The sequence below is a fragment of the Procambarus clarkii genome, chromosome 65 (genome assembly GCF_040958095.1).
Source record: "Procambarus clarkii isolate CNS0578487 chromosome 65, FALCON_Pclarkii_2.0, whole genome shotgun sequence".
Taxonomy (NCBI): domain Eukaryota; kingdom Metazoa; phylum Arthropoda; class Malacostraca; order Decapoda; family Cambaridae; genus Procambarus; species Procambarus clarkii.
This window is the reverse complement of record NC_091214.1, coordinates 21,768,973-21,796,682: the sequence shown is the minus strand read 5'-3', so window position 1 is coordinate 21,796,682 and position 27,710 is coordinate 21,768,973. Positions and strand designations below refer to the sequence as shown.

Sequence of the window (27,710 nt, the reverse complement as noted above, 5' to 3'; positions counted from 1 at the left end):
GCATCACGCGCTCCACCGCGCAATGTCCGCCCAGTGGCCCTTCTTGGTTTGTATTTACAGCACGCCTGGCCGCTGGAGAATTTTTGCAGCCTAGACGCCTGGTTATGACTCTCCTGCTTCATAACTCTCCTGTTTCATGACTCTCCTGCTTCGAGTGTTTCGCCAGAATGCTATTTTGGGTGTTGTATTGTGTCAGGTTTCATTCTACTACATCCTGACCTACGACGCCAGGCGCTCACGTACCTCCCGGTGTAACAGTTGTAATCACAGGTAAATGGATTAGTTTATTTTGTTGATCTTTGGATATGTAGCATTGAGGAGGCCTGGTGTGTCCTCGGGAGAGAGTGGGCGACTTGGAGGGCTCCTGGTGTGCCCAAAACCTGATCTGGCTTCGGCAGAAGCCTCAGGAAACCCCTCGTGTATTCAGTAGAACCCCAGGTTACAATCTTTATACCATGTCGTGGTCTAGTCGCTAGAAGCGTGTACGTGGTAACATCCATCGCATAGGTTCGAACGCTCTCCACTGCTCCTACGGATTTTTTCTCACAGATACAGTTACGTTAGAGTGATTACTCTCTGTGTGTTAAAGGATTTGACAATTGCGTATTGTAAGGTAATATTTGAAGGCTATTCAAACAAGATTTAATAATGTTTATTGTCCTCAATGTCTTGAGGGGAATATAAATGACGTATATATATATATATATATATATATATATATATATATATATATATATATATATATATATGTCGTACCTAGTAGCCAGAACGCACTTTTCAGCCTACTATGCAAGGCCCGATTTGCCTAATAAGCCAAGTTTTCATGAATTAATGTTTTTTCGACTACCTAACCTAACCTAACCTAACTTTTTCGGCTACCTAACCTAACCTAACCTATAAAGATAGGTTAGGTTAGGTTAGGTAGGGTTGGTTAGGTTCGGTCATATATCTTCATTAATTTTAACTCCAATAAAAAAAAATTGACCTCATACATAATGAAATGGGTAGCTTTATCATTTCATAAGAAAAAAAATATAGAAAATATATTAATTCAGAAAAACTTGGCTTATTCGGCAAATCGGGCCTTGCATAGTAGGTCAAAAAGTGCGTTCTGGCTACTAGGTACGACATTATATATATATATATATATATATATTAGAGTTGGTTGCCAGTGTGGGGTCCTCTACAGTAGAAAATAATCTAATAACCAACACAACATTACCGCTCCAATAGAGCTGTCAGTCTCTACCGCCTTTTAATCCGGATCACTCTTCACTTAACCGGAAAGAGAGGGAGGGTCTGGCCGGGAGATAATCCACTTTAGCTAAAAGTTCCGCATTTGTTCCTCTTCGTCCTCTTCAAAAAAAAAAAAAAAAGTCATCAGGGGGAGAATTTTGCCGGCTTATCCGGAATATGAACTCGTATATCCGGCGCTCGCAGACGTTCGTAAATTGAAATTTTAATGCATGTTTATCCGGGTTTTTTAATATTCGGATAAAAAAAGTATTAATACCTGGGGCCCTTCCATGTCTCCTAGGGCTGTTCTTCCTTTCCCACTTCTGTCCCGTTACCCTACTATCCCTCTATCCCTTTCCCCACCCTTCCCATCCCCCCACCAGCCCCAGCCCTCCCCCCCCCCCTTTCACCAAATAAGGTCAGTGACCGACCACGTTTCTGACCATTTTGGCTTCGGTAACTACTTATCATGGTAACTCCCCCCCCCCCCCCAATATACACGAATTACTGTATGAAACTTATGTATACTGGGTGTATGTTTATGTATGTAGATGAGTATTCATGCATGAGGCTGGTTTATTGTTATGTATGAAAACTCTAGCATTATACATGAAGCGGTAAGATTGTGTATATAATTGTATGGTTGTGTATAATTGTGTGATTATGTATGATGTTGTATACATACTTCCCCCCCCCCTCATCATCACTAGACATCTACGATGGTTACACAAATATAAATAGCGTAACATAAGCCTATATTAAGTATAGAACGTAACATAACCGTCATATAGCCTAACATTCGTAACAGCAATCGCGCGAGGGCCGCCAGGGTTCGATCCCCGGTCCGCTCCGAGTCACTTCCGCCATTATCGTTCACCGGACAGAATATATAACGGCTCGAGCCAAGAAAGGATTTTTGTCCACTTGTAAAGGACTTTTTTTTTTTGGCCTGTTGAGAGGGAATTTGCGAAGATTTACAAAGGTTTAAGTAGACTTAAAGGAGATTGTGTAAGTGAGAAAGGGTTTTAGACTCGAGGGATTCTCTCCATAGGTAAGAGATTCTACCCAACAAGAGAGAGAGAACAGACTATGAGATATATTCACTATGAAATATATTTACTTGCTACAGTTGATGGAAAGATTTTTAAGCTGTTAATTGGTGATTAGGGGTGAAAGGGGGTGTTCAGAGATTGGTGAGGGGGTGAGTGAACATGGGGTAGGGGGAGGAGGGGGTGAAGGGTTAGTGTATATGGGAAGGTATGTGGGGGGGGGGGGGGAGAAGCATTCGTTTGTTTGTTTTCCATTTCAAGCGTTCCATTAGCAGTGAACAAAAATATTTGAGAGGAGAGAGAGAGAGCACGAGGGAGGGAGGTAGGTATAGGTAGGAAGGGAGAGAGAGAGTAAAGGGGAAGGGAGAGAGAGGGAGAGTGAAGTGAGAGTCTCACTAAGGGAAAACAGCCACGTCCTTCTCTCACTAACTTTATTTCCTCAGTTTTATTTCAGCTTCTCCTGTGTATTTTTGTACCATGGAGAGAGGGGAGATAGGAGGAGAGGAATGGTAGAACACGAGGAGAAAGGAGGGGACTAATAGGAGGAGAAATAGAGAAGAATGGAAGAATAGGAGGAGAAATAAAAGAGTGGAAGAGTAGGACAGAAAGAGAGACGGAAACAGGAAGATAAAAAAAAATGAACAACAGTCATGGAGTTAGAAAAAATGGGAAGGGAAGAGAGGGTGATGAAGAGAAAGGTGAACAGAGGAAAAAGGAGAAGAGAAGCTTCTGAACAGTCCTGCCTATATCTCTCCCACTTTCTTCAACTCTCTCTTTCCATCTCTATTTCATTACAATTCAACCCCCTTTCCACCCCAACTCCCCCTTCCCCACCATTCCCTCCCCCCCCCTTTCCCCCATTTGGACAGAGGCGTCCTTTAAAGATGAATGTGTGCAGACTTCTCTTTTAAGAGGTAACTGGTCAATGATCAAGGGAAAACACGGACTTAATAGGGAAATAGGGTGAAGGGAACGTGGAAATTGGGTGGAAGGGGGAAGAAATTGGAGCGAGAGGGGGGGGGGGAAATAGGTGAGAGATGGGTGAAATAGAGGTGAAGGAAAAGGTGGAAAGGGAAGAGATGGTTGTAATGTTATGATTTGGAAAGGGAAGCCTATTTTGATGGTATGGTTTGCGGTGAGGATGTTCCATGCTGTTCCTACTGATGGAATGGGGATTGGAGAGAAGGAAAAGAGATAGAGAGATTGACGGCAACGTAGAATGATGAGGGGAGGGAATTTGAGAATGCAAGAGGCAGAGAATGAGAGTAGAACGGAGAGAGAGAGAGAGAGAGAGAGAGAGAGAGAGAGAGAGAGAGAGAGAGAGAGAGAGAGAGAGAGAGAGAGAGGAAGGAAGGAAGGAAAGGAAATGAAAGCGAAGGAGAAAAGAGATATCTTTGAAGTGGTGTTGTTTGGCTGTACAGGGTCCGTAGAGAGGAGGACGAACAGATGACAGACAGACACTGGCAGATAGACACTGATAGACAAACAGACAGTGTCAAAAAACACAATGGCGGACAAAACGAGCCATTTGGACCGTCAATTTTTCAGTTTTATCAGCAATTTCCCTTAAAAAGCACCTAATCTGCGTTAATTCTTATTGCCATTATCTCAAAATTTACTCAAAAAAAAAAAAAAAAATTTACCTTCCTGGTAAAGTTATTTGTATGACGTTAGGGGGGGGGAGTGTGTGGGGGGGGGGTGTCTAATTACACCTGTGCTGAACCACCTAATTCTCTTAAACTATCATTTGTAAACCTCACCTGTACGACCATCACCAGGACTCGTCCGGGAGCATCCCAGACACTGCCTTAATCGATTGAGCTACGACAGGGTTAAAAGAGTTGAAACCGAAGTTCTACTGAACTTCGGTTCTCTCTCTCTCTCTCTCTCTCTCTCTCTCTCTCTCTCTCTCTCTCTCTCTCTCTCTCTCTCTCTCTCTCTCTCTCTCTCTCTCTCTCTCTCTCTCTCTCTCCTCTTCCCTCCCTCCCTTTACCCCTTCCTTTACTCTCCCCTAGAGTCGTATTTCCCATTCCCTACCCATTTACCTATTCTCCACCTCTCCCCCAGCAGTCGACATGCGTGGAGTACCCTCCTTCTGAAGCCCTCGGCAAGTTTTTTGAGGACATGAGAGTTTGGAGGGCGTCACGTTTGGAGGGCATCACGTTTGGAGTGCATCACATTTGGAGTGCATCACGTGAGACAGGCCAAAGGTGCATTTTTTCAAAGTTTGGAGTGCAAGTTTGTGAGTGGAATTCTCTCTCTCTGTTGACATTCAAGGCAGAGCAGTTTGTTTATCTGTGAGATAAAGTGGGTGTGGATAAAATGACTTTTATTGAGTTTTCTCGTGGATTCTCTTTTGCTGTCTTTTTCCCCCTCAGTGGACGGGGCTCCAGCTCCCCGCTCCCGGCTTCTGTCACGGTCCACAAGGTAAATAAGTTACCATAGGCTGGCTGTGTATGCCTTTATATTCCTTTTTTTCTGATAATGGAGTCTACCCAGGTACTGCTACCCCTAAGGGGAGAGGAGGGGCGGGAACCCAGCCCCCTACTTTGGTGAGGGGGCGGGAACCCAGCCCCCTACTTTGGTGAGGGGGCGGGAACCCAGCCCCCTACTTTGGTGAGGGGGCGGGAACCCAGCCCCCTACTTTGGTGAAGGGGCGGGGACAAAATTGGGGATGGGGGGATAGGTAATTTTTAACCTTAATCTGGAACCTTCAAGGTAGCCTATACCATTCGCTGGACCAGTCACTGGAATATGCAGCACCGGCCTGGAATCCGAACCTTATGAAACATAAAACCAAAATTTAAGTAGTACAGACATTTGCAACAAGGCAAATGCTAAGCTAAGAGGGTTAAGCAATGAGGAAAGGCTAAAGGAAATCTCACAATCCTAGAGGACAGGGAACAACTGTAGGGATATGATCACAACGTACAAGATACTGAGGGGGGAAAGGTGGACAAACAAAGCCTCTTAACATTGAGAGAAAGTACAAGGGGACTCTCTTCCATGCTATCCCTCCCTTATTCTTTTCCACCTTCCCTCCCTTCCTCTTTCTATTTTTCCCCTAACTCACTCACTCTCTCTCTCTCTCTCTCTCTCTCTCTCTCTCTCTCTCTCTCTCTCTCTCTCTCTCTCTCTCTCTCTCTCTCTCTCTCTCTCTCTCTCTCTCTCTCTCCAGCATATAAAGTAGTGGAACAAATGGCCGGTCCTTATCGGAATTTAATCTTCACTTATCCGTATAAGTGAAGATTAAAGTGTAAGTATCCGGTATAACCGTTGAAAAAATAGGCGCAATTTTTGTCCCGTTGTGCGAGTTTTGGCGCGAAAATTGAGAGCCTAATTATTTATTTTTGTGGTGGAGGGGGGGGGGTGACGGAATGGGTGGGGGGGGGGGGAGTATCTGAGGAAGATAGATGTAGATAAATTATTATTAACTTGCTAACAGGTGTATGTTGATGCATACGTATGGATAGTTATAGAGATCACACTCGATAGACAGGCCTTATAACCAGTCAATAGACAGGGCAGAAGGCCCACGCTGCCTTAGCCGTTGCATCCATAACGGCCAAACTCATCAAAAGGGTTATACATTTGAATTTGAATCATTTTCAAATTTGAAATACATTTGAATTTGAATCATTTTCAAATTTGAATCATTTTCAAATTTGAAATACATTTGAATTTGAATCATTTTCAAATTTGAAATACATTTGAATTTGAATCATTTTCAAATTTGAAATACATTTGAATTTCAACCCAGGAATGCAGATATGGGCCAAAAATAATCTGATCGCAATAAGGATTAGAAAATTGAATCCCATCCATTGAAGTATCCGACGGTTACATCCCGCCAGAACACTAATTGGTAAATCCAGTGAGAATAACCAATAAAGTTTTATTTTTATTACACGATTTACATATTAATCATTCCTAGATATAAGTGGTTGAAAAAAAAATGATTTTTTCTCTGGCAAAATTGGTTTTATTTCGACCATAAACATTTCTCGTCATCGATATGGAATTGTTTTTCTTTCCCTGGAGCGCAAGCCAGTGCCAGAGGCAGGCATTCGGTGGCGGCGAAGGGAAGCAGGCGGAAAAAATGCGGGAAAACCGTCATTGATTTGAGACAAATGGCGGGAACTTGAGTGCTGGGTGAAGAGACCACGCTTGAGCGTCTCTCATACACCCGCTCTTCCTTGAATAACAAATCATTTCTGGATAAATGAACAAAGTATCACACACACATTATACAAACTAGAGAGGCAGGCGGGAGTAGGTGGAAAATCTCTTGCATGAGTAAGGAATTACCTAACAGGCAGGAGCCAGAGAGTCACAGTAAGGGCCGGTCCTCGATCAGGCCTCCACCCCCAGGAAGCAGCCCGTGGCAGCTGACTAACCCCCAGGTACCTATTTTACTGCTAAGTAACAGGGGCATAGGGTGAAAGAAACTCTGCCCATTGTTTCTTGCCGGCGCCCAGGATCGAACCCGGGACCACAGAATCACAAGTCCAGCGTGCTGTCCGCTCGGCCGACCGTGTCAACATAAGTTGAGCCCTATATGTCGAAGTTTGCGGATGACGCGAAATTTATGAGACGAGTTGTGACAGATGAGAATTGTAGGATCCTCCAAGAGGACTTGAACAAATTGCAGAGATGGTCGGAGAAATGGCTTCTAAATTTTAACCCTGACAAATGCAAGGCTGTTGGAGAAGGCTTCAAACTTACGGAAAAAGAGAGATTTAGGAGTGGACATAACTGGAGATCTGTCATCAGAGACACACACCAGAATAACGAGGGCAGCACATGCCATACTGGCAAACCTCCGGATATCCTTCAATAACTTGGACGGAGATACCTCCCGAGCGCTGTATTCATCCTTTGTGAGACCCGTTATTGAGTTTGCTGCCCCGGCATGGAACCCCTACCTTTTTTTTTTTTTTTTTTTTTTTGAGATATATACAAGAGTTGTTACATTCTTGTACAGCCACTAGTACGCGTAGGTTTCGGGCAGGTCCCTGGAATACGATCCCCTGCCGCGAAGAATCGTTTTTTCATCCAAGTACACATTTTACTGTTGCGTTAAACAGAGGCTACAGTTAAGGAATTGCGCCCAGTAAATCCTCCCCGGCCAGGATACGAACCCATGACATAGTGCTCGCTACCTAAAAAACGAAACAAAATTTGAATAGGTCCACATTGCGATTACCTCTCGAAATGCTGTCATGGGTGTAGAGCTGTTCAACTGTCTACATCCTGCAACCCGCTCTCACATAAGACAGTACATATATGACATTGCTTATAGTCCATATTTGGTATATTAATAAGTACATATATGATATATTCCAAGTTATATTTTGTTTTCAAGGTATGAAACTCTTCTCACCGATTTGCTATACACATGTTTTAATTTTAGAAATTTCTTTTTCAGTTTTATTAAACAATAGAGATTTTATACAAAATTTTGACAATATCCCGAGTTACTTTACAATTTATTTAAATATTTTAGTTTTGTTTTATTATTTGTATAAAACTGTAATATCAATATAGGTATAGGTTAAGTACTAATTGTTGTGTGCATCCTTTGGTGGTAGAAATCCAATCCTAGTGGTTTCTATCTCTGGCTGATGTATGACAGTCGAGTATTGGTAAGTTTCCAGCCATATTTGAGTTCCCTTGAATGGACTCGCTGATGCTGTATAAGGAGAGCATTCATCCATGCAACATCTCCCAAAAGGGAATTCCCTATGCAGATTTCTAGCCAGTCATACTGCAGTCTGCGACTGTTGGCAGTCGTTGGGCTGATATTACAGGTAATAAACTGCATATTCTGAAATTTGACTTTTTTCCAGCCATCGTAATAGACGGTAGGAAACGGCTATGGCTAGGTTACGTATCGGTCACACACCTGACTCGTGGCCACGTAATGGAACAACACCCTGCTCCTTTTTGTCCAAACTGTGTAATCCCAATTAGAGTCTTGCACCTACATGCCGATTGGCCTGATTTTTTACATTCGAGGGTCTTGCTTTCCGTATGTCACAAAGGGGTCATTTCTCTCGTTAAAATCCTAGATGAATTCATGATGTTTGCCTTCTGTTCTTAGGCAAACATCCAAAGTTGAAGTTTAGGCAAGCAACCTATGCTAGGTAATTACAAACAAACATTGTAGGTTTGTACCTTCTCGATATATCTGTCTTCAGTTAACATAGCCTAAGTTTTGATTTTGATTTTGTTAACATAGCCTAAGTTTTGATTTTGATTTTCTATCAAATATTTTTTGGTGATGTATAAGCATACATATAAGTATAGCTCAAAACATGAGGTTGGGTTGAAAGTTGACAACCTCACTACTTCAGGTTGCTAGGACCTGCTAGGCTACAAGAGTAGCCTAGTAGGTCCTAGCCTTTGGACCTCAAGTCAGTATAAACATCCTGAGCCTTCAGTTTTCAAGCAAAATATTTTCTACACCAGATATCGTGTGACAGAATGTTCCAATAATTTATTCTGTCCCTTATTTTGCATCGAATTCTAAAACCACATTATCACAAAACCAATAAAACTTTAATTCACTTCTTTGATTCATCATAAATTCCACAGGAGAATTAATTCAGCATTCGTCTTTTGTAACTGGAATCCGAATGTTTGTTGACGTATAAACTTTCCTTTGTAGAGTTCTGGACATGGTAAATAAACTGTCATGACTCGTGAATCCCACGGACAATAGGAAGGGAAACTGGAAGGCGGCGCAGACCAGACGTCTGGCGGCATCTGGCGTCAATCAGCGCCATCTGTGAACCAGAGTTGTCGTTATTTCAAATTTAAGGGCAATCTCTTCTTTTTATTTTTTTAAAATGAATGCCTATAAAAAGTTATTTATATTCATATATTTTCTTGTCTCTGGTTTGGGAGAAATATATTGAATAGTTATAGAACTAACAGAGATCTGCTAATAACGTTTAAAGTTATCTATACCATTAGAACGATAAAATTATTAGAGTAACTTATCCATCATTGGGAATATAACTTTTTAGAGAGCAAAGATACACATGTTTTTAATGAAGGCTTCTTGGCGTCCGTTGAATTACACATGGAGGTTGGTCAGTAAGCTGTTTTTTGAAATTCAAATGAGACTAACGAACTTTGGGATATTTATTGTGATGGCGTGACCCGATATTTATTTCATATTCAAAATCTTGCTCTAAAACAAGCATGCTTGGATATATAATATTTTAGTCATCACCTTCCCGCGAACCAAGAAAAAGAAAGAAAAATAAGGGACGAAAATATAATTACAGCATGCGCCAGGAACCTCCCAAAATGAGAGAAAGATGAATGCCCTTTTAAAAACTCTGTCTCTGGCGCTTTTTGTCCGTTGGCGGGAGCTGCCGCCAGGTGGCCAGCGCCGGGATGATGGTTCTCCTCGCGAGATGGTTCTCCTATTGTCATTGTTGCTTTTGTAACTGCTTTTATTATTCCTTTTGTTGGTATTTTTATTGTTTTTGCTGTTATTATTAATATTGATATTAAACAATATCACACTGATGGTTTAGACGTGAATATTAACTCGCGTACTCCTCTAATTGTGCTTGTGGGTGTTGAGCTTCGGCTCTTGAGTCCCGCCTCTCAACCGTCAATCAATTAATCGTGTACATGATGAAACTAGAAGTACGCTGCCAGAGGATCCTGACAAGATCCTAAGAATGGGCTGCTCTAACTTAGCCTAGCATACCCTGGGGCCAGATTCACGAAGCAGTTACGCAAGCACATACGAACCTGTACATCTTTTCTCAATCTTTGGCGGCTTTGTTTACAATTATTAAACAGTTAATGAACTCTGAAGCACCAGGAGGCTGTTTATAACAATAACAAAAGTTGATTGGGAAGTTTTCATGCTTGTAAACTGTTTAATAACTGTAAACAAAGCCCCCACCCACATCCCCCTCAACCCCCCCACACACCACCCCACTCACCACCCCACACTACACCCCCTCACTGTATAAACATACAGGCCACGCCCCATCAGCAGAGTACCAGGACTCAACCCGCACTCTGAATGTACAAATCTGGCTTTTGATGCCGTATTCTCTTTGAGAGACGAACTGGTAAATGCATCCGTGTATACCTGAATCATTTTCTCTCATTTTGCATGTATAATGTCATGTATGTATGAGTGTGAACGTGCGCAGGTGTGTGTGCACCTTTGCATTTGCTTATATGTACGTACATGCGTGTGTGTGTGGGGGGGGGGGGGGAAGTGTGTGTGTGTGTGTGTGTTTTGCTATTGAAAATGGGATTTAGGATTTTAATTCACCGGGGAGTGGATTAATGAACCATGCATGTTCCCGCCTCTTTGTTCATAAACTTGTAAACCCCGGGTCTGCGCTGGCAGCCTCGACAAACAGGTGACTGTCGGATCCAGTGCTTCTCAACCCGCCCGAGGGGTATTGGGGGAGTTTCCAAGACCTTTAGCATGTTGACACTCGCTTCATATTAAAGTTTGCGAGGCAGAAAACGCAAAATTTCACGTGTTTGTGTCGCGTCTGGGATTTGGCAGGTCTCTCTGACAGTTTCGGTCAAAGAATCCCATCTGGACTTTTCATGGTTTGTCGGAATTGACGGACGTTGGATTTGAGAGTGTATAAGAGGCTTGGAATGTAGCCTATCATCCTTAAACCCAATGTGTGACTTGAATTATCTCCGTTTTGAAATCCTCATTCAAATATTTGTGCGAAAGTTCGTTATTTTAACGGTATTTTTCGGTAGCCGTTCCATCTAGCGCGCCTCCTAGATACGGTCTATTACATCAAACTACTAGAAATTCTGAAGAGAAAGGGCATTTTCCAACGACTTCCCTACCTTCCCGCGCTCAGATGAGAGACGGGTTCCTATTGGTTAACGTCGAGCCAATTATGTCCTCAGTTGTCCGGGACCGAGTGTGATGGGCGGCTCCCCATTGGCTATTGATCGACCAATCAGTTTCAATTTCAAGAACCTGACTTTGAAGAAACTGGTTTGATTTTTTTGCCAGTTGGATTTTTATCTTTATTTTCCCTTTATCGTTTGTTATCTCGAATTCCTATCAGCCTACTATATCTGTTTTTTCATTCTACTTTGTTTTTTGTTTTATTTAGCCTTTTCTGCTGTCTTTAGCTGTTGTTGTTGTTTAAGATTCGCTACCTGGAGCAAAAAGTTCCAAGTAGCACGGGCTATGGTGAGCCCGTAGTAGGCCCGTAGCCTACTTTCAGGTTTATTGAAAGAAAACTCAGTCTAGTTTCCGTGTTGCTCCATTTTCTATCCTCATTGTAACGAATAGGAAAAATGGAGAGAGAGAGTGATGAAGAATCGTATAGAGGGAGAAAGTGAGGTGAAAATGGGGAACTGTAGAAGAGAGACAGAAGATGGGATGAAGGGTAGATTTAGAGGGATAGACGGGTAGAAGTAGAATGTAAGTAGAAATTGTTAAAGCTTATTAGGGTAGGTAAAAGTTGGACTGCCACCATTCATGTAGTTACCAGACAAGGAATTGGACCATTTTGAACCATACCATTTATTTATTTTATATATATATATATATATATATATATATATATATATATATATATATATATATATATATATATATATCTACAAGAGCGCTTGTATTCTTGTAAAGCCACTACCACACATAGAGTTTCGGACAGGTCCTTAATCCTAATTGCTCCTTGTAATACGACCCGCCACATCGTTTAACAACCAGGTACCCATTCACTGCTGGGTGAACCAGCATATAGTTCAGGTTAACTGGGCATACAGTTACGGATTGGTGCCCAGTTAATCCTTCCCGGCCAGGATACGAACCCAGGCTAAAGCGCCGGGTCGAGTGCTTTACCACTGTGCCAGTTATTATATCTTGTTTACGAGTAATGATAAGGATTTAAAGGAGAAAGTTAATTACGAAATCTGAATATTTAATTAGTCTTCAGAGTGTTCTTCAATCCTCTTCGCTTTCCATGAGTTAAGAAATAACTTCAAGATATAAAATCAGATATAAAGACAAAAATAAGTAAAGTGATTATTAATTTATTATATATTCATGATAATTTAGTTATATGGATATCATAAAATAATGATTACCCCCTTGACTTGCTTATATCCACACCCATTAAGAATCAAGAACCACTCAAGAATGTGAAAGCCGTTTGGCAGACTGCCCGTGGAATTTCACTTATAATTTAGGAAACACATGTTGTTTTTAGATTTAGCTACTTAGAACGAAATATCCATGTAGCACGGGCTATGGTGAGCCCGTAATAGGAAACGCAGAATACATCACCTTACATTCAAACTCACAGAGGTCTGTGAGCGAGGTGGTTATGGAGGATAAGATGGATAAGGAAAAGGGAAGGACAGATCACATTCACTCCCCCAAAAAAATCTGCCACTTACGGGTTATTCATACCCGTGCCACCTCTTGGGCGGCTTAATCTGGCCTGACCTAACCTAACCTAACCTAACCTAACCTAACCTAACCTGACCTAACCTAACCTAACCTAACCTGACCTAACCTAACCTAACCTAACCTAACCTGACCTAACCTAACCTGACCTAACCTAACCTAACCTAACCTAACCTAACCTGACCTAACCTGACCTAACCTAACCTAACCTAACCTAACCTAACCTGACCTGACCTAACCTAACCTGACCTAACCTAACCTGACCTAACCTAACCTAACCTAACCTGACCTGACCTGACCTGACCTAACCTAACCTAACCTGACCTAACCTGACCTAACCTAACCTAACCTGACCTAACCTAACCTAACCTAACCTGACCTAACCTAACCTAACCTAACCTAACCTAACCTGACCTAACCTAACCTGACCTAACCTAACCTAACCTAACCTGACCTAACCTAACCTGACCTGACCTGACCTAACCTAACCTAACCTGACCTGACCTAACCTAACCTGACCTAACCTAACCTAACCTGACCTAACCTGACCTAACCTGACCTAACCTGACCTAACCTAACCTAACCTGACCTAACCTAACCTAACCTAACCTAACCTAACCTAACCTTGCCCAAGAAGTGAACATTAGCACTTTAGAGATGTAACTATATAATTATCTCAATCAGCCATCTTCCTAGCGATATAATTCCCTGTGTAAACTGACTCTACTCATATAGTGAATTTATTAAGTAAACCATTTATGGCGTTATATCGTCATAACCTTGCATTTGTCAGGATTAGAGTCTAATAGCCATTTCTGAGATAGTCTCAAGAGATCGTCTAGTTTTATAATGTATTTTGCAGTAATGTATTGCTTGTATTGTATATGCTAAAACTATGATATATAATAATCTTCCACAATTAAGAATAATTCAAAAAATATAATTATGTGATCCTCAATTAACTACAATTTTTTTAAATAAAATAATAGACATACCTCAAACATTCATATATTAAAAAAAAACGTTAAATTTTAAAATGTAAAATTCCCGAGAGAATGTTGCCATATATGTGGCCAGGAATATCCTCAAGTGAGTTGCCAGAGAGGACACAAAAAAAAGCCAACGAGAAATGTGGCCGAAATTTTGTGTGGTGGGATACGTCTATCTTGTCACTTGAGTTCTCAAGAGGGAAGGAAGCGAGGGGAGAGAGAGAGAGAGAGATAATGGTAAGGAGATAGGGAGATATAATGGGGGAGAGGAGTGTTAATTGGGAAAGAGATTAGAGTGTGTTAACAAATACTTTGATTATGGGTTCAGAGATATAGAAAATGGGTATTATTTCACCTCAAACTTTTCTTTTTGTGACTAAGATGGGCTCTGTGTTTCTGCCGCAGTTAGACCTCTGTTCCAGGCACTCTGGCGTCTGTTCCAGGCACTGACCTCTGTTCTAGGCACTCTGACCTCTGTTCCAGGCACTCTGGCCTCTGTTCCAGGCACTCTGGCGCCTGTTCCAGGCACTCTGGCGTCTGTTCCAGGCACTCTGGCCTCTGTTCCAGGCACTGACCTCTGTTCCAGAGACTCTGGCGTCTGTTCCAGGCACTCTTACCTCTGTTCCAGGCACTCTGGTCTCTATTCCAGGCACTCTGGTCCCTATTCCAGGCACTCTGGTCTCTATTCTAGGCACTCTGACCTCTATTCCAGGCTCCCTGGCGTCTGTTCCAGGCACTCTGACCTCTATTCCAGGCACCCTGAATCGCCTATAAAGAGAACGAGGAGCACCGTCTCTTTGAGCCCGGCTCCAGACGCCGCAAAGCCCTGGTGCTCAATAATGGGAACTACCGCCCCGCCCCCATTCCCTATGGCTCACAAAGATCACTACACCACCATCAACACCTTGCTGTTGGCCTTGAGGAATGGACAATACGGCGGGAAGGTCATCAGAGGCGTCAAACTGGCTGCATTCCTGATGGGTTTCCAAGGTAGTTTTACCAATTTTTCCCGCTCTTGTCTGAGTCGTTGAGACACCAGAGGCAGCAGGTGTCCCTGGCTGTTTCTGGGTGTCCCTGGCTGTCCTGAGTGTCTCTGGCTGTTTCTGGGTGTCCCTGGCTGTTTCTGAGTGTCCCTGGCTGTTTCTGGGTGTCCCTGGCTGTTTCTGAGTGTCCCTGGCTGTTTCTGGGTGTCCCTGGCTGTTTCTGGGTGTCTCTGGCTGTTTCTGGGTGTCCCTGGCTGTTTCTGGGTGTCCCTGGCTGTTTCTGAGTGTCCCTGGCTGTTTCTGAGTGTCCCTGACTGTTTCTGGGTGTCCCTGGCTGTTTCTGGGTGTCCCTGGCTGTTTCTGTGTGTCCCTGGCTGTTTCTGGGTGTCCCTGGCTGTTTCTGGGTGTCCCTGGCTGTTTCTGGGTGTCCCTGGCTGTTTCTGGGTGTCCCTGGCTGTTTCTGAGTGTCCCTGGCTGTTTCTGAGTGTCCCTGACTGTTTCTGGGTGTCCCTGGCTGTTTCTGGGTGTCCCTGGCTGTTTCTGGGTGTCCCTGGCTGTTTCTGGGTGTCCCTGGCTGTCCTGAGTGTCTCTGGCTGTTTCTGGGTGTCCCTGGCTGTTTCTGGGTGTCTCTGGCTGTTTCTGTGTGTCTCTGGCTGTTTCTGGGTGTCCCTGGCTGTTTCTGGGTGTCCCTGGCTGTTTCTGGGTGTCCCTTGCTGTTTTTGGGTGTCCCTGGCTGTTTCTGGGTGTCCCTGGTTGTTTCTGGGTGTCCCTGGCTGTTTCTGGGTGTCCCTGGCTGTTTCTGAGTGTCCCTGGCTGTTTCTGGGTGTCCCTGGCTGTTTCTGGGTGTCTCTAGCTGTTTCTGGGTGTCCCTGGCTGTTTCTGGGTGTCTCTGGCTGTTTCTGGGTGTCTCTGGCTGTTTCTGGGTGTCTCTGGCTGTTTCTGAGTGTCCCTGGCTGTTTCTGAGTGTCCCTGGCTGTTTCTGGGTTTCCCTGGCTGTTTCTGGGTGTCCCTGGCTGTTTCTGGGTGTCCCTGGCTGTTTCTGGGTGTCCCTGGCTGTTTCTGGGTGTCCCTGGCTGTTTCTGAGTGTCTCTGGCTGTCCTGAGTGTCTCTGGCTGTTTCTGGGTGTCCCTGGCTGTTTCTGGGTGTCCCTGGCTTTTTCTGGGCGTCCCTGGCTGTTTCTGGGTGTCCCTGGCTGTTTCTGAGTGTCCCTGGCTGTCCTGAGTGTCTCTGGCTGTTTCTGGGTGTCCCTGGCTGTTTCTGGGTGTCTCTGGCTCTCTTGAGGGTCTCTGGGTGTCCCTGATCTACTTACTCCTTGTCTTACGGGTTAATGCACTAGTTATGTTGATTACTGTCTAACTCTGGGGGTAAATACAAAATAGAACAGGATAATATCAAATAAAGCGAATTAAGTTAATTAATACACCGCTAACATCCATAGAAAACGCGAAATAAGTAGCCGTTAAGAAGGAAAATGAGAAATTTCCATATGTGATAAAGAAAATAGGAAATGTTAACGTTGCTAATGAAAATGGGAAACGTGAACATTAAGAAGCTAAGGGAAAACGGGAAATTGCGCTCAACAAAATAATGGAGCAGAGAATAGCATGAAATATTTCACACTTTCTACATAATGACGTTAATTCAATTTTTCCTCGAGAGCAAAATTTTTAGAAAATCTATAATTGGGTATAGTTAATTGAGTTTTTTTTTCCCCTCGTCATTTTTGTTTTCTGTTTGGCTGATCAGGTAATGAAGATGTTAACAGGAAGACATCGTTGGTAATAAGAGGAAGAGAGTGATGGGAAAGAAGTGGAAGAAAGGGTGGAATAGAACATGGGAAAGAAGGCGAGGGATATTCCTACCTCTGCATTATCTATTTATTCATCGAACGTCATTCCGACCCCACCGCTTGGTTGGGAGTTGGCCAATCACGGGGCAGAATAGCAACGAAGAGAAAGAAAAACTGGTACACCAATGCTGAAGAACTAGACAATAAAGCAAAAGAATTCGAAGAACTGTAAAGTCACTAATGCAGATGTAATAGCAATCGCGGAGACCAAATAAAGCAGAATGATGGCCACTGTTAATATTCCCAGGATAATAGTTCACGCTATTTATCAACAGTGGCCTCAGAAAGGATTATGGGTAATAAAGTCAAGAGTGGCTGTATGAATAGTGTAACACGCCATAGCTTAATGGCAAAGTGGTCCATAATGGCCATTCAATGTCTACTAAATATAATCATGACTGTGTGATATTTTTCCTAAAGAATAGCGGGCACATGTATTTTGCCTCTCCTAATATATGGCCACATGTGACCCTTCCAATATATGTCGAAATGTAGCCCATTCAAATTATATATGACCAAATGTGGCCCATCCAGTATATGGCCAAAGGTGGCCCCTTCCAATACCAGGCCAGACTTGGGCATCCCAGTGACCCATCCTGAAATAATCGGCTCAGTGTGGAACAGAACCTCAGGTCTAACTCATAATATCTCACAATACGCAAATGGTCACAATTCTCTTTGAACTGAACAGTGTGTGTGTGTGTGTGTGTGTACACATGTACAAGATCACCCAATATGGGGCCCATTATGACCTATCCAGTATGTCACCCATCCAATGTATGGGGCATTATGATTTAAGGCGCTCGGTCTCGTCTTCCCAATGAGGCCTACCCATAGCCTATTGTGATATCCTCATAACCCCCTGGCAGTAACCAGGTCGTGAAAGTAATCAAGTGGGCAGTTCTCCGTCGCGGTTAACGAGGCCGTTGGAGGTCGTTAAGCCAGCTGGTTGTTAAGGAAGATGGTGGTACAGTCGTTATCCCTTCTGTCAATAGTTGTATAGATTGTTTGACATTGCATTTGAGAATTGGTTAAAGTCTTTCACCCGTCCAGTGACTGGACGGGTGCCCGCACGGACTCCCACGCCCTTGACTAAGTGAATTACTCATAAATTTAACAGGATTATCCCTTCCCGGTAATGATAAAGCAGATTATGAAGATAAAACGCTGATATATGGATCAAATAATTACAGAAAACGATACATTTGTGAAACTAATTAAAGAAAACGAATAAATTAAAGGGTAGTCTAAAGAAAAATGTTTTGGATGGGAGAAGACGTTGTGGATGGGAGGATATGTTTATTACCCGGGAGGAAAGGCACACCTGGGAGAGTTAGGAGGGAAGTGAGGAGAGGGTTGGACTACCTGAACTGGGTGTTGGACTTGTGGTTGCCATGGTGACATCTCCACCTCCCTCCTTCTCCAATATCCTCCTCCCCCCCCTCTTCCCTCTCTCTTCCCGCGGCCACACCTGGTCACTCTCTAGCTTTCTCTCTTCTCTTTCTCTCCTTCTCTCTTCTCTTCTACTCTCTCTACCTCTCTCTCTCTTCTCTATCTTTTAATCTCTCTCTCTCTCCCTCTCTCTTCTCTATCTTTTTATCTCTCTCTCTCTCTCTCTCTCTCTCTCTCTCTCTCTCTCTCTCTCTCTCTCTCTCTCTCTCTCTCTCTCTCTCTCTCTCTCTCTCACACACACACACACATGCACTCACACACACACACAGCGATCGAGATTCACAGTTTACGGGCCTGGGTTCGATTCCCTGCCGAGGCAGAATTAAACAAATGGGCAGTTTCTTTCCACACGATTCCTCTGCAAATTCACACAACCTCAAACCTCACACACACATCCTGGGGATGTGTGTGTGTGTGTGAGAGAGAGAGAGAGAGAGAGAGAGAGAGAGAGAGAGAGAGAGAGAGAGAGAGAGAGAGAGAGAGAGAGAGAGAGAGAGAGAGAGAGAGAGTCAATACATTAGATAATCGACGGTTATCAGGCGGGGTCCAAGAGCTAAGAGCTCGACTCTGCGGTCCCAAATAGTAAATACACTCATACTAAAACCACAGAAATTCCATAACTAGTAAACTTTTTGTATGGGTTTAGACAAAATAAAATAAACCAAATGTCACCGAGTGGAAATAAGGGAGACATGATAACGACGTTAAAGATCCTTAGTGGACACTATCAGGTAGACAGACTCAGCATAAAATTGAAACGAGAAAGGAATCACAGAATAAACTAATGAAGTAACGATACAAGTGAATGAAAAATGTAGAATTTTAGACCGAATGCATTTTCTTAGAAATTGTACGATATTTTATTCGATCTTGTACGACATTTTGGAGGAGATAATTAAAAAATATATATTGTTCAGGATACGCCTTTCTCCACCACCTTACTAAGACATGTCGGAGGGAACGAGGCACTCCACGCGGATTAGACCCCTTAACAAGGTGTTCAGTCGGGTTAAGGGTCGTTAGTACATATGCTCTCCCATTCAGGGAAAAAATTCGTTCATCATATCTATGCTGCTAAAAAAAGCAATATCTATTCTTTTTTATTTCTCCCTTAATTGTTGTTATTCTAACGAATATATATATATATATATATATATATATATATATATATATATATATATATATATATATATATATATATATATATATATAAGCAACAAAGTATATGATCACGTAATTGCTGTCTAACCAGTTATTAACGTCTAACAACTCTGGTATCATTAGATCAAAGGTTTATCAAACAAATGACTGTTCGATGTTAAATTCATCTTAGCGAAAAATTACTGAGAGCAGTCGGGCCAAAGGACAAGGCTTCAAATGCTTGTAATTAAGCCTTCTTCGATTGATGATGAGTACTCATCACGATGAATGTGATGATTGTGAAGCTCTTCACTATGTCCTGGCTAGTCAGGATGTTGCCGTAGTGTTAAGAATGATGTTTATTAACGCCTCCTTGCAAACGAAATGTGAGACGTTAACGTACAGTGTTCGTTGGGTGTCCAATTCAAATTCAAATTCTCAAATTCAATTTTTCAAATTCATATTTTCAAATTCAATTTTTTTATTCAGGAAAAGGACATACATAGATGATTTACAAACATAACGTTGGATTTATAGATAGAGCTAGTACATACAATACCTAAAGCCACTAGTACGCATAGCATTTCAAACAAGAGACATTTCGGAGTACACAGTCTCCAGAATTGCATTTATGTCCATACGTAACATTTGTACACCAGCCGTACAACTGTACGGATTGAAATTGCAATTTAATGAGGATGTAAGTACTGCAAGGTAATAGGATAGTCGAAAGGTATGGAATAGGCTAGTTGCTGGCATCATGGAGACAGTTTAACTGGAATAGTTGGGATAGAACCGTATTCACCTAATTAGGACCAACAGACTACTACTTTGATGTATAATTATACCCTGCATGGTATACGAATATATCTCACCAAAGATATATGCCAAACAGGATATATCAAGTAGAATATTCTAGAGTATTTATATTCTGTTTTATATTCTGTTTGGCAATAAATCCTCTAATCAGATAAATCCCAAAATAAACAATACCCAAATTTGTAACAAATTAGATGGCAAATTCCTTGGCGTTCTCATCGACCACAAGCTGAATTTCCAGGGATACATTCTAAATATATCAAAAAAAGTTTCAAAACTGTTGGCATTCTTTCTAAGATCAGATATTATGTACCACGCCCTGCCCTGGTGACTCTCTATTACTCCCTCATCTATCCATACCTCAACTATGGTATTTGTGCTTGGGGTTCTACTACCCAAAATCATTTACGTCCTCTTATTACCCAACACAAAGCTGCTATTAGGACAATATCCAACTCTGGCCCCAGACATCACTCGGTACCCTTACTCAAATCTCTGAATATGTTAGATATTAAGTCACTGCACATTCTCTCTTGTGTATTATACATATATAAAACGCTGAACTGTAATGCCAATCCTGACCTCAAAAGCTTCATTGAAGGTTGTAACAGAACCCATGAGCACCACACCAGAAATAAATACAGTTTTGATATTCCTAGAGTACGACTTAATCAAACTAGAAATGCTCTACAAATCAAGGGACCCAGAATGTGGAATGACCTTCCCAACCATGTTAAAGATTGTACCTCTCTCAACCAGTTTAAGTTAAAAACTAAACACTACCTAATAAATTCCCTGTAACCTACCTCACTCCTCTATTGTCAACCCATGTCTGTATTTTTTTTTTTAATCAACACTGTTTGTTAACCTATTGTATTTGTGCTGCTTTTTCAGTCATGTTCCCCCATTTTTTTTTATCTTTATTTGTATTTGTTCTCAACACTTTTTATTCTTTATGCTCAATTAGTATTAAGTTCTAGATATTAATGTTTTTCTTGCCCGAAACGCATTGCGTAATAGTGGCTTTAGGCATTGTATGTACTAGCTCTATCTATATATCAATCCATTAATGTAACATCACTTGTATGTATGTACCTTACCTGAATAAACATATTTATTTATTTATATTTATTTATTTATAAATAAATATAAATGGGATTTATATTTAATATATAGCCCATATATATATGGGCTACGCAAGGATTTACCAGTCATATTATACCATCCAGTATGCCAAAGCAGAGCATACCAGGCTAATTAAAACATGCAGGGTATACCACACAGATTATACCAGACAATATACCCAGCGAAGTATGCTAACCTGAACAGAAAAACTATTCACAGGAAGCTCAGGACGCTGCCGAGAGCAGGGAAACGGACACGCTATTTTCTTTACTGCTAAAAGCTTCGACGAAGCTCTTTGTTCAGGTGTAAATGGGAAGGTGTGGGAGGTGTGTAGGAAGATGTGGGGGTGTGTAGGAAGGTGTTGGAGGTGTGTAGGAAGGTGTGGGGTGTGTGTAGGAAGGTGTGGGGGTGTGTAGGAAGGTGTGTGGGTGTGTTGGAAGGTGTGTGGGTGTGTAGGAAGGTCTGGGGGGTGTGTAGGAAGGTGTGGGGTTGTGTAGGAAGGTGTGTGGGTGTGTGTAGGAAGGTGTGGGGGTGTGTAGGAAGGTGTGGGGTGTGTAGGAAGGTGTGTGGGTGTGTAGGAAGGTGTGGGGGGTGTGTAGGAAGGTGTGGGGGGTGTAGGAAGGTGTGGGGGTGTGGAGGGGTGTAGGAAGGTGTGGGGGGTGTAGGAAGGTGTGAGAGGTGTGTAGGAAGGTGTGGGGTGTGTGTATGAAGGTGTGGGGTGTGTGTAGGAAGATGTGGGGGGGTGTAAGAAGGTGTGGGGGTGTAGGAAGGTGTGGGGGTGTGTAGGAAGGTGTGGGGGGTGTGTAGGAAGGTGTGGGGTGTGTGTAGGAAGATGTGGGGGTGTGTAAGAAGATGTGGGGGTGTAGGAAGGTGTGGGTATGTGTAGGAAGGTGTGGGGGTGTGTAGGAAGGTGTGGGGGTGTGTAGGAAGGTGTGGGGTGTGTGTAGGAAGGTGTGGGGGTGTGTAGGAAGGTGTGGGGTGTGTGTAGGAAGGTGGGGTGTGTAGGAAGGTGTGGGGGTGTAGGAAGGTGTGGGGGTGTGTAGGAAGGTGTGTGGATGTGTGTAGGAAGGTGTGGGGTGTGTGTAGGAAGATGTGGGGGTGTGTAAGAAGATGTGGGGGGTGTAGGAAGGTGTGGGTGTGTGTAGGAAGGTGTGGGGTGTGTGTAGGAAGGTGTGGGGTGTGTGTAGGAAGGTGTGGGGTGTGTGTAGGAAGGTGTGGGGGGTGTGTAGGAAGGTGTGGGGTGTGTGTAGGAAGGTGTGGGGGTGTGTAGGAAGGTGTGGGGGTGTGTAGGAAGGTGTGGTGGTGTGTAGGAAGGTGTGTGGGTGTGTAGGAAGGTGTGGGGTGTGTATGAAGGTGTGGGGGGTGTGTAGGAAGGTGTGGGAGGTGTGTAGGAAGGTGTGGGAGTGTGTAGGAAGGTGTGGGAGTGTGTAGGAAGGTGTGGGATTGTGTAGGAAGGTGTGGGAGGTGTGTATGAAGGTGTGGGAGGTGTGTAGGAAGGTATGGGGGTGTGTATGAAGGTGTGGGAGGTGTGTAGGAAGGTGTGGGTGTGTGTAGGAAGATGTGGGGGTGTGTAAGAAGGTGTGTGTGTGTATAGGAAGGTGTGTAGGAAGGTGTGTGAGGTGTGTAGGAAGGTGTGTGAGGTGTGTAGGAAGGTGTGTGAGGTGTGTAGGAAGGTGTGAGTACCTATTTACTGCTAGGTGAACAGAGACATTCGGTGTTGAAAGCATCCGTACCCAATCATTTCTGTCAAGGGCCGGGAATCGAACCCAAAATTCCCCGATTGTGTCGAGAATTTAAATAAACTGGATCAGGTTTTATATGATATCTGTTGATATCTCAGTTCCATAACAATTCTTTGTAATATCATTGTTTCTAGCATTTAAATTCTCGAATTGCTGCCTATAAATTATTCAGACGTGATATATAAAAGTGTGGACAGAAATAATATAGCAAGAAATATTATTCTTGTCAGTGTATGGATTGGCATTCACTAACTAAGGGGACTACTATAAGCTTAACAGACTTTCCTATCCCGTACAATGGTAAATCAAAACCTTTGAGTTTACCCTAAAAGTGACTATAGCTTTAACCGCGTTTTCTGTGATAATATTAGAAAACGTTAGTAAGGGGGGTCTAAAGTGTTCAAAACCCCGACCGTCCAAGAAGTATGGGGTTCACTATTTATTTATTTATTTATTTATTTATTTATTTATTTATTTATTTATATACAAGAAGGTACATTGGGTTTGAGAGGATACATAGCTTAGTATTTACAATCTTGTAAAGCCACTAGAACGCGCAGCGTTTCGGGCAGGTCAAACCACTGCCATCTACAGGGTGAGTAGGAGTTCACTTCCACCTGTAGGATAGGTATGGACCCTACAACCACCCACAAGATGGGTATGGGGTCCACTACCATGCACAAAATTGATATGGGGTCCACTACCACACATATGTGGAACCCATACCCATCCTGTGGGCGGTAGTGGGCTTCATACTCATCCAACAGTTGGTAGTGACTCCATGTCCATCCTACGGGTGGTATTGGACCCCATACCCATCCTGTGGGCGGTATTGGGCTTCATACTCATCCTACAGGTGGTAGTGGACCCCATACACATCGAGTGACTAGTTGTGGACCCCATACCCATCCTACGAATGGTAGTGGACCCCATACCCATCCTGAAGATACACTGGCAGTGTTAAAGGCAGTAATGTTCAGTGTACAGGTTCCCAAGTAGGAAGACTTGAGAGGCAAGACCGACGAGAGGCATCAACATCAGAAGCTCTAGTGTCACGTGACACTTGTCGTGGTGAGAGGCAATGTTGTGTTATGTTATCTGTCGTTGTAGAGGCTCTTTAGTACCCCGAGACGGTCTTGGTGGCCTTCCTTACTGTCTGGCTGTGGTCGTCTGAGGTATAAGACAGTTATAACCTTATAAATCTCAAGGTAAACATACAGCTCTAACAGACAGAACTGAAGAGGCTGGAGGTGTAGAGGGCGTGGAGGAAGGAGCTGGGAACCGCCTGACATCCTGTAAGACTCGTCTTGAGACTTATACTCCAGGCGCTCGAGGAGTACCTTGGGGAGACGGAGACAGGAAGAGCGAGGAAGGTGACGGGAAGTTCTGAGGACGAGAGGAGCGTCGAGGACCCGTCCAGCGTCACGTGGTGATCGTCGAGGACGACACTTGTGCAGAATAATATTCTGAACAATGTCATCCTGGACGTTAATAGTTATTATAAAGCATAAATGTTCACACTTCAATAAGTTAAAATCACTCAATTTGTCCTTAACGATCTTAAGTCTATTGAAAGTAAATATTTAACATCATCCAGTGTTGTGTCAGGAACTTTGGGTTGTTGGGTTTGTTAGTCTGTTATTGTATATATTGTATATTGTAGTTGTCTGTTATTGTATATATTGTATATTGTAGTTGTCTGTTATTGTATATATTGTATATTGTAGTTGTCTGTTATTGTATATATTGTATATTGTAGTTGTGGAGCGGCCAATAACAGTTCTTGACTGACGGACGATTACAACTTCACTGCCGATTATATTGTAAATGTTGCTCTGTTGTACCTGTGGTTTTGTTGCAACATTTACAATAGAATGTTGTATTTGGTTTGTGAATTAGATTTTGAAATGAACAACTTCAAACATTCAAGCTGGGGACCATTAATGGTTCATTAGAGACTCGTTCGTATTTGGGGAAGTGAAGGAGTGGCTGTTGGCCATTGTTAATTGACACTTCAGACTCGCAGAATGTTAACCAATGGGGGCGAGGTTTAGGGTGAATGTCAGCCAATCAGCGGCCGGGTGTGGTCGGCTGCTGGGTATATAAGGAAGGACGAGACAAAAAGCACTTCAGTGTTTTACCTCACTTGTGGTATACAGTTCCAGCTTCGTCTCTCGAAGGTGGTCTGTATGGTGAGGATCCCCCCCCCTCACTTGCTGCGTCCCCCTTCCCTTCCCCCTTCCTTTGCTGCGTCCCCCCTCCCCTTCCTTTGCTGCGTCCCCCCTCCCCTTCCTTTGCTGCGTCCCCCCTCCCCTTCCTTTGCTGCGTCCCCCCTCCCCTTCCTTTGCTGCGTCCCCCCTTTGTTGAGCCCCCTCTCCCTTTATGGATTAAAACTATTTCAGATTGTCTTGACGAATCGAAGGTTGGGGTCAAGTGTGCATAATACTGCGTGTTCCACTAAGTGGACCCAAACTGTCCTGTGACGCTCCTCTACCCCACTTCAGTCTTGCGAGAGGCTACCCCTTAACATCTGGTTTGACCTTAAATTCCATAAAATGTACTATATAATATAATTATATAACTACATAGCCCCAGACGGCTTCCTGATGTTCCTCCCGTCTCCTGAGCAAAACCAGTTTTCGTCCCCCACCCCCCTTTTACAGGAGAAGTCTCTACGGTTCTCTAAAGACACTAACGGTTTCAAATTTTCATTCCAGTTCCATAACGTCCAATAGTTTACTCTTCAAGCGGCACCCTTGTCTTAACTCCTTCCTGCAGTTAAGATGCCCCAGCTTAAGTGTCTGAGCCTTAAAGGCCACGGCAAACTATCCACTTCATCCTGTGGAATACCTGGTAACATAAATACTCTAGTTTTGATTTGGTTACTCTATTGATCACATGGGGTAATGTGCTTGGAGTACCAAAGATGTAGGTTGGTCTTAAACATGGCTCTTATTGTCACTTTTTAGTAAACTTAGCTTTTAAACTGTTTCAGATGCATGAAGCTACGGTTGGTAAGAACTTAGTATCTCGTGATGCGTGAATATTAACACCTACAGCTGGGATACAGCTAACTTGCTTCTAGCTTTGGCACAAGCTTCCAGCTTGTTAGTATCAGACAAGGGAGACTTCATAAAGAGCGTTATCTCCAGAAGTGAGTATTTTAGTTTAACCTAAATTTAAATTATTGAAATACACGTGTATTTAAGTGTAAATAGGGCAATACTGCTGGATTAAGATTTACTGAATGCGTAATAATAATAATAATTATTACGCATTTAATAAAAATGCGTAATATTTTATTTTGCAGGTGTATTCATGGACAAGCAGCAACGAGCGAGGCAGGAGGACTTGGAGGTGGTCGTTCTGGTACTGTGCTACATAACTGGTCTCACACTGGAGGGTCAGTATGACTTGTTTAACTTCTCAAACAGCTGTCATAACATACAAGGGTGTTAGTTTTTTAAGTGCAGGTTACTCATAAAGGCTTAAACGGCTGTAAATTAAAGATTTAAGAAATCTTATTTTAAAGAATATAATTGATAACTCTCTCCCTCCTATCCCCAGGCTCGGGCGACCACAGCCAGACAACAGAAGGCAGAGAGGACAGTCTCCGGGTACTGAAGAACATCTCTAACGACGGCATAAAGTGTCACGATATTGCCTGTCTGTGTGACCAGCCTTTGATATATTTTTGCCAGGAAATTGTCTGGTTTACTCGATTACTCAGTTGTAAATTAGTTTAAAACTTGCTCATAATTTGTAGTACCTTAGCCAGGTCGTCTGTTAATGCTTCGTGTCTATAAGACTTGCCACTAACGACCTGGTGTCGTTAGGGTAACTTTGTTTAGCCTAATAAATCCTTAACTCGTTAAGGAAACTATTAATGGCTTGTCACAATGACGGTTACAATGCAAAGGAGGGATATGTGAGCCACCATATGTACATCAGTTCCTCTACACAAGAGTACTGGTCTGTAGTGTAGGTGGATTACTTGTAAGACCTGGTTATGGCACTGTTTTGGGCCTCGCTCCCAGTGACCTCACTAGGTATCTTAAGATGGAATTTTGTCCTGTGCTTTGTTTGACAGTTAGTATTTGGAAGAATCCTAAACGTTCGTTGACTCTCCAGGGTTCTAAAATACATTTTACAGGTTTATATATATTTTTTTTTAAGGGGGGGGGGGCAACTAAATGACTGTTGCCTCTCTCCATATTACGACCCAGTATAGTAGGTAAATATCTCTTGCTTTTCTTGTACAGCGCCCTCTGATTATTCCGCACATTTGATGGTGCTACATAACCTTCCCGGTTTGGTGCCTTTTTGATAATTACCTGCTTTTTCTTGTACAGATCATTTCATATTGATCTGGATAATGGCATGGATAATTTCATATTTTAATGTTTTAGGAGAAACTTCCCCACATTTGCATGAAACTCTAGAAAGACTAAACTAACGGAAGTAAATCCCTCTGAAGTATCCAACGAAATTCTCATTGGCATCCTTGGTGGATATTTAGCGCCTTTTAATTATTCCACACATTTGATGGTGCTACATAGCCTTCCCGGCTTGGTGCCTTCTTTTGATAATTACTAGCGGTCACCTATCCCTCGATAGAATTCTTGGTGACTCGGATACTTTTGATATCGTTCGCCTTATGCGTTTTTGTTCTCGTATTGGCATCCTTGGTGATATTTAGCGCCCTCTGATTATTTTGCGTATTTGATGGTGCTACATAGCCTTCCCGGTTTGGTGCCTTCTTTTGATAATTACTTACTTACTTGATAATTACTTGCCTGCTTCCAGTGAAATTTTGGTTAGTGCATCACCATCTTCTGTGCAAAATGTTCCATGTTGAGCTTGTTACATTAAAGTTTTATGTGAACTAATA

General features: G+C 42.9%; 1 long non-coding RNA gene across 4 annotated transcripts; it reads left to right on the top strand.

Moving 5' to 3' along the window:
- The first annotated feature begins 251 nt into the window (after window positions 1-251).
- On the top strand, window positions 252-27,710 carry LOC123771168 (uncharacterized). 4 transcript variants are annotated; one of them, XR_011223765.1, is made up of 6 exons: window positions 256-270; window positions 4,353-4,495; window positions 25,537-25,672; window positions 25,815-25,973; window positions 26,130-26,222; window positions 26,387-27,710. It is a non-coding gene; the product is annotated as an uncharacterized lncRNA (long non-coding RNA). The 4 variants fall into 4 exon arrangements; XR_011223764.1 differs by lacking the exon at window positions 4,353-4,495 and having other exon boundaries at window positions 252-270; XR_006774454.2 differs by lacking the exons at window positions 256-270; window positions 4,353-4,495 and adding an exon at window positions 24,908-25,011.